This window comes from Octodon degus, unplaced genomic scaffold (assembly GCF_000260255.1).
Source record: "Octodon degus isolate 3935 unplaced genomic scaffold, OctDeg1.0 scaffold00015, whole genome shotgun sequence".
In the NCBI taxonomy this organism is placed as follows: Eukaryota; Metazoa; Chordata; class Mammalia; order Rodentia; family Octodontidae; genus Octodon; species Octodon degus.
This window is the reverse complement of record NW_004524591.1, coordinates 16,162,208-16,167,869: the sequence shown is the minus strand read 5'-3', so window position 1 is coordinate 16,167,869 and position 5,662 is coordinate 16,162,208.

Genomic DNA, 5,662 nt, shown 5'->3' with positions numbered 1-5,662 from the left:
GTAGGCACTTATGCTGCCGAGTTATCTCCCGGCCCTGTATAGCCTTTTTAAGTTTTATTTTGAGGCAGGATCTAAATTGCTTAGGCTGACCTCAAACTTGAGATCCTCCTGCCTCAGTCTCCTGAGTCACTGAAGCTACAGGTGCTTACCACTGTGCCTTGCTCTACATTTTATTTTGCCTTGTTTTACTTCTCTTTGGTTGTAGGTGAGGTTGAACCAAGGCCTTGACACTGACCTACATCCCTAGACTTTAACAGGGTTTTGCTATGTCACTAAGTTGCCCAGATCTAGTTTCCCAGAGAGCTGAGATTAGAGGAATGTGCTGCCACACCAAGACCGCTCTACATTTCTATTTTTTTTATTTTTTTCTATGACTTTTTTTATTCTCTTAATGGTGTATATCGACCAACAACACCTCTTTTTCTTAACTTCACCTTTCTGATAAACTACTTCACTTTTTATGGTTAGTGGTTTTTTTTTTTTTTTCCTTTCTTTCATGGTTTCATTTTATTTTGTTGCTTAATACATTTCTTTTTTTCCCCCATAATTTTATTGAGAAACAAGTAGCAATGAGACAGTTTCAAACCAAATGGTAGGACAGTTTCAATAATTAACACATTGCATACATTCTTCGCTCTACATTTTTAAATGATGGAAAACACATCAACAGAATATTTCAGGATGTGAAAATTGCATGAGATTTAAATATCATGTCAATAACATTGCACTGGTATTCCACCATGCTCATTCATCTAGGGTGGCCTTTGTAGTCCTGTGGCAGGGCTCACAGTCACAACAGAAGTCATATGGCCCAGAAAAACCTAAAATATGTACCATGTGCTGCTCCTTTACAGAAAAAAATCATCACTATCTGCCCTAGAATAAAGCTAGTAGGCATCAAAAGACCTAAGTGATTGAGTTATTTGGGTCTAATAACAATGAAATAATTTTTTTTTTACAAAGATAGATCATTTAATTTCTTACAATTAAAAAAACTCTCACTATTGATATTTATATTAATCCTTAGGAAACACCACTAAAGCTAAAATAATTTAAAATAAAATAAAATATATATTAAGTCTGTATTTGAACTATTAAGGTTCTACCTAAAACAGATAAAAACTAACATAACATTTTACACTTAACTTTTTTTTTTTTTTTTTCAGAACTGGAGATTGAACTCAGCCCTTGTGCTTGCCAGGCAAGCACTTATTCTACTGAGTCATCTCCCCAGCCCCTACACTTAACTTTCTTTACCTTCTACTCCTTACTGGAATTGCTTGGTGTACTTGGGGTTGAAGTACTGGTCAGAATACATAATCAGTGGGTTAAGTTTCATTGCTAATGTATTCATCTGAAGCATATTTAGTATTTTCTATGCTACAAATTGGAGCACTGTGGCAATTACAATTTTTATTACAACAGTTGATGTGGTGGATTGCCAGCTGGTAGTCAACTTGTTCCACCCAGCTAAACTGAGCTAGCATAGTGCCGGGTGTGGGAGGCCCCCTTGAGGATTGTCACTGGCAGCATAAGAGGCAGAACTGAAGAGGCTGTTAGGGAAGCTGTTTGTAGAAGCTGTGGGAAGCTGATAGTTCTCCCGGGCTCTTCTGCTAGGTGACTTTGTCATGCTGGCTTTCCTGGTGAAGTTGGCTGTTCTCATCAGAGGAGCTACAGACCTCACTGTCTCTGAGAATGGTTATGGTTTTCGGAGGAACTCTGGTCCTCATTTTGAGTATTGCCTCCTGGCTCTGGAGGGGAAGTGTCCTGAAGAAGCTTGTGTTGGCTTTCCTGATGGGAACTCAGCCTTCCTCATCGCTGGAGAAAAGGACCTCACTGTTGCTGAGGATGGCTGTGGTACCAGTTGTGGGAGCTCTGGTGCTTACCTTGAGCATTGCTTCCTGGCTCTAGTGCAGATACCTCAGCCTTCCAGCACAGACTCATCAGCCTTCCACTGCAGACCCATCACCCTCCTGATACAGACTTGTATGGGACGTTTCAGTGAGCTCCAGACCCTGGGCTGAATCCTTTGGTCTTTGTAATGCAGATGCCCTCTGCAAGCTTCCTCATCTGACTCTGTGGCTGGACACTGTAAGCTAATCTTGTAATTTTTTTTGGGGGGTGGGGGGAGACCAAGGATTGAACTCAGGCCCTTGTGCTTGCCAGGGAAGTACTTATTCTACTGAGCCATCTCCCTGGCCCCCCTCTCGTAATTTCTTATACATTCGTATATCTTGTGTTTTATTTGTTTCTCTAGTAAAACTTACCAGCTCATACAGTTGACCACTGACATACAAAAGTCCTCTCTATGAGCACTAAATGAGGTCTGTGAAGAAAACCAGGATGAAAAAAAAAAAAAAAAAAAAAAAAAAAAAAAAAAAAAAAAAAAAAAAAAAAAAAAAAAAAAGAAAGAAAACCAGGATGGAAGTATAGTTCAGTGGTAGAGCATTTCCCTAGCAGGTGCAGGCCCTGAGTTTGATACCACGTTCAAACATGTCTATCCAATTCTGAGGATTCTTTTGTGATTTACAATCTTCTAACTAGAATCTTTATCCTAAGCATGTTTGTTTCCCATGTTTGGGACCAGTGATACTTGGGCTTGAGTACTGCTGGCTTTTTGAGTTGGCTGTGAACAGCCAACTTGAGTATTGCTTCCTGGCTCTGGAGGGGATACTTAACGTACTTTATAAATAAGTTGGCAATGATAGTTAACTTGACATATTAGTTACTCTTTGTCTCAGTTAATTTTCTCTCATTGCTGGGACAAAATACCCAACACCCAAAATTAAGAAAGAAAAGGTTTATTTAGTGGAGGTTTCAGTCCATACTTGGTTGGCTCCAAGGCAGAGTGGCCCATGGAAGAGGGTAGCAGTTTATGGCAGTGGAAGACAGCAAAAAAGAGCCATGGGAGAAGCAGTGGCTGTGGAAAGTAGCAAGCCTCTCTCCCTTCCTTATATTGTATGCAGGCGAGAGTCACAATCCCAGCACTGGGTCATGAATTAAAGACAAACTCTAGAAGCTGCCCCAATGACTGCAAGAAGCTTTGGGAGTGGGGGTGGGGCAACTAAACAAAGCATAACCCTCTTCAAACTTACCAGCTCATTGAAGCCATTTACTATGGGTAATACTAGAGATTGCCTTGTATTTTGGGATTTAGTAAGCACATACTGTTTTCTAGGAGACAGGGAGAAATCTAGTAAATCTAGTAAAAAGATACAAAAAGTGGAGTTTTAGTTGCTGTTTGTCAAAAACTTATGAAGTCTGCCAAAATTTAGGAATTATTTGGAAGGTTCATTTCATCCCACTATCTCACTCTCCTTTCTTCCTCCTTTCCCTTCCTTCCTTCCTTCCTTCCTTTCTTCCCTCTCTTCCTCTGTGTATTATTGGAGAATAAACCTAGGGCCTTGCACTGAGCCTGACCTGCAAGCCTTTTAATTTCTATTTTGAGACAAGATCTTGCTGTGTTGCCCAGGATGACCTAGAAGTTGTCCTCCTGCCTCAGTCTCCTGAGTAGCTAGGATTATAGGCTTGATCCACTGGGTCTGGTCTGGTTAATTTCTCTTGAAGGATGGTTGGGTTTCCAGGTCATAGGAAATCACTACAATCTAGCAGAGTCAGGAGGATTCACAGATAACCTAGAAGATGTGGTAATGAGTGCCAGAGACAGTAGCTGAGGATATGACTTGAGAAGGTGACAGAAAATACAGAGCCCTCTTGCCAGCACCATACACATCTGGGTTCTCTGTGGCATGAGCCACCAGGTAGTATGAACTGTATTTTCCCAACAGTTGGTGGGGATCTGCTCATCAGAATGTCTCCTGTCCCCAGCTCAGCTGTCGGCAGTGAGAACACTCCAGCATTCAGGCTAAGTTTACCTGCTTCCAGCCATTGTATACTGAATGTTCTTATTATCACCCTGTCCACTCTGTAAGATGGTGTGGTCATTTTTATGTCACACCTGGGAAGTATGCAGGAAAAAAGACACAGAGGTGAAAGGTTTCAAGGTGACAACAGATGATATGATTATATCAGTCTACAGAGAACAGTGAGACATGACTGACTTTTAAATTTCTCTTACTTTTAAGTTTCTCTCAGCTTTATAAGGTATCACTCACAAAATTTGTATGTTTAGAGTATGTATATACATTATGAAATGATTAAATCAAGCTAATTAATGTATTTATGATCTCAAAACCTTCTACTTTATGGTGAGAATAAGATCTATTTTTTTTTTTTTTTAGCAAATTTCAATTATTTTATACAATACTAACTACAATCACCATGCTGTGTAGCAAATCTTAATTTATTAATCCTGTCTAACTGAAACTTCTTCTTCTTTTTTTTTTGGTGGAACCAGGGATTGAACTCAGGCCCTTGCACTTGCCAGGGAAGTGCTTATTCCACTGAGCCATCTCCCCAGCCCCTAACTGAAACTTCTTACCCTTTGACCAAAATCTTTCCATTCACCAGCACTCCCAATACCTACCTTCTGCTTAGGAGGTCCTTGCAAAGCCTGCAGCAAGATCCTGCGGCCTTGCCTTTCTGTATCTGGTTTTGAAAATTCAATTTAATGCTGAGAGTAGCCCGGGCTACATAGTGAGTTCAAGGCTAGTCTGAACTACATAGCAAAACCCTGTCTCACAACCCCCACTAGATAAATTCAACACGAAGTTTTCCTGGTTCATTTCCATTGTCATGAGTGATAAGCTCTGCTTTTTCTTTAAGGCATATATATCACATCTTCTATTTGTTTGATAAATTCCATGTCTTGACTGTTTGCAATTCTAATGCAGTGGGGCTGGGGAGAAGGCTCAATAGAATAAGCACTTGGCTGACAAGAGCAAGGGCCTGAGTTCAATCCCCGGATCTGGAAAAAAAAAAAAAAGTAACGCAATGAGCATGAGTGTATACCGAGTTTCTTTAAAAGGACATAAGTAGAATTTCTGGATCATGATAGTTCTGTTTTAAATCTTATAAAGAACCTCCATATTGTTTTCCACAATGGCTGTCCTAATTTACATTCCCACAACACAGTGTACAAAAGTTCCATTCTCTCCACATCCTCATCTTTTTTTTTTTTTAATTGTGCACTGATGGTAGTTGTGCTAGGGATTGAACCCAGAAGTTTTGTTTTTGAGACCGGGGTCTTGCACAATGGCCCAGGTTGGCCTTGAACACATGATCCTCCTGCCTCAGCCTCCTGAATAGCAAGGTTTATAAGCAAGTGCCACTGTACCCAGTTCTCTTGTCATTGAGATAATAGCCATTCTTACAAGTGTTAACCAATACTCATTGTGGTTTTCATTTCCCTGATAATTAATAGTGATGAGTATTTTTTTTTTCCACATATCTGTTGTCCATCTGCAGCATGAACAAAAATTATTCCTGAAAATGGGTTACTATCTAAAATATATATGGAAGAGCTGACCAAACAGGTCAGTGGATTAAAGTGCCTACAAGCAGGCTCAGGGGCCAGGGATTTGATCCTGGGCTTGCTGTGCCGGCCCTGACCCCGGGGCTTGCTGAGATGGTAATTAAGACTGGGCATGGTGGCACACACCTATAATCCTAGCTCTTGGGAGGCTGTAAACAGGCGGATCACTATGAGTCCAACCTCATAGTGAGACCCTGAACACCCTAAAAAAATATAGAAAAACACAAA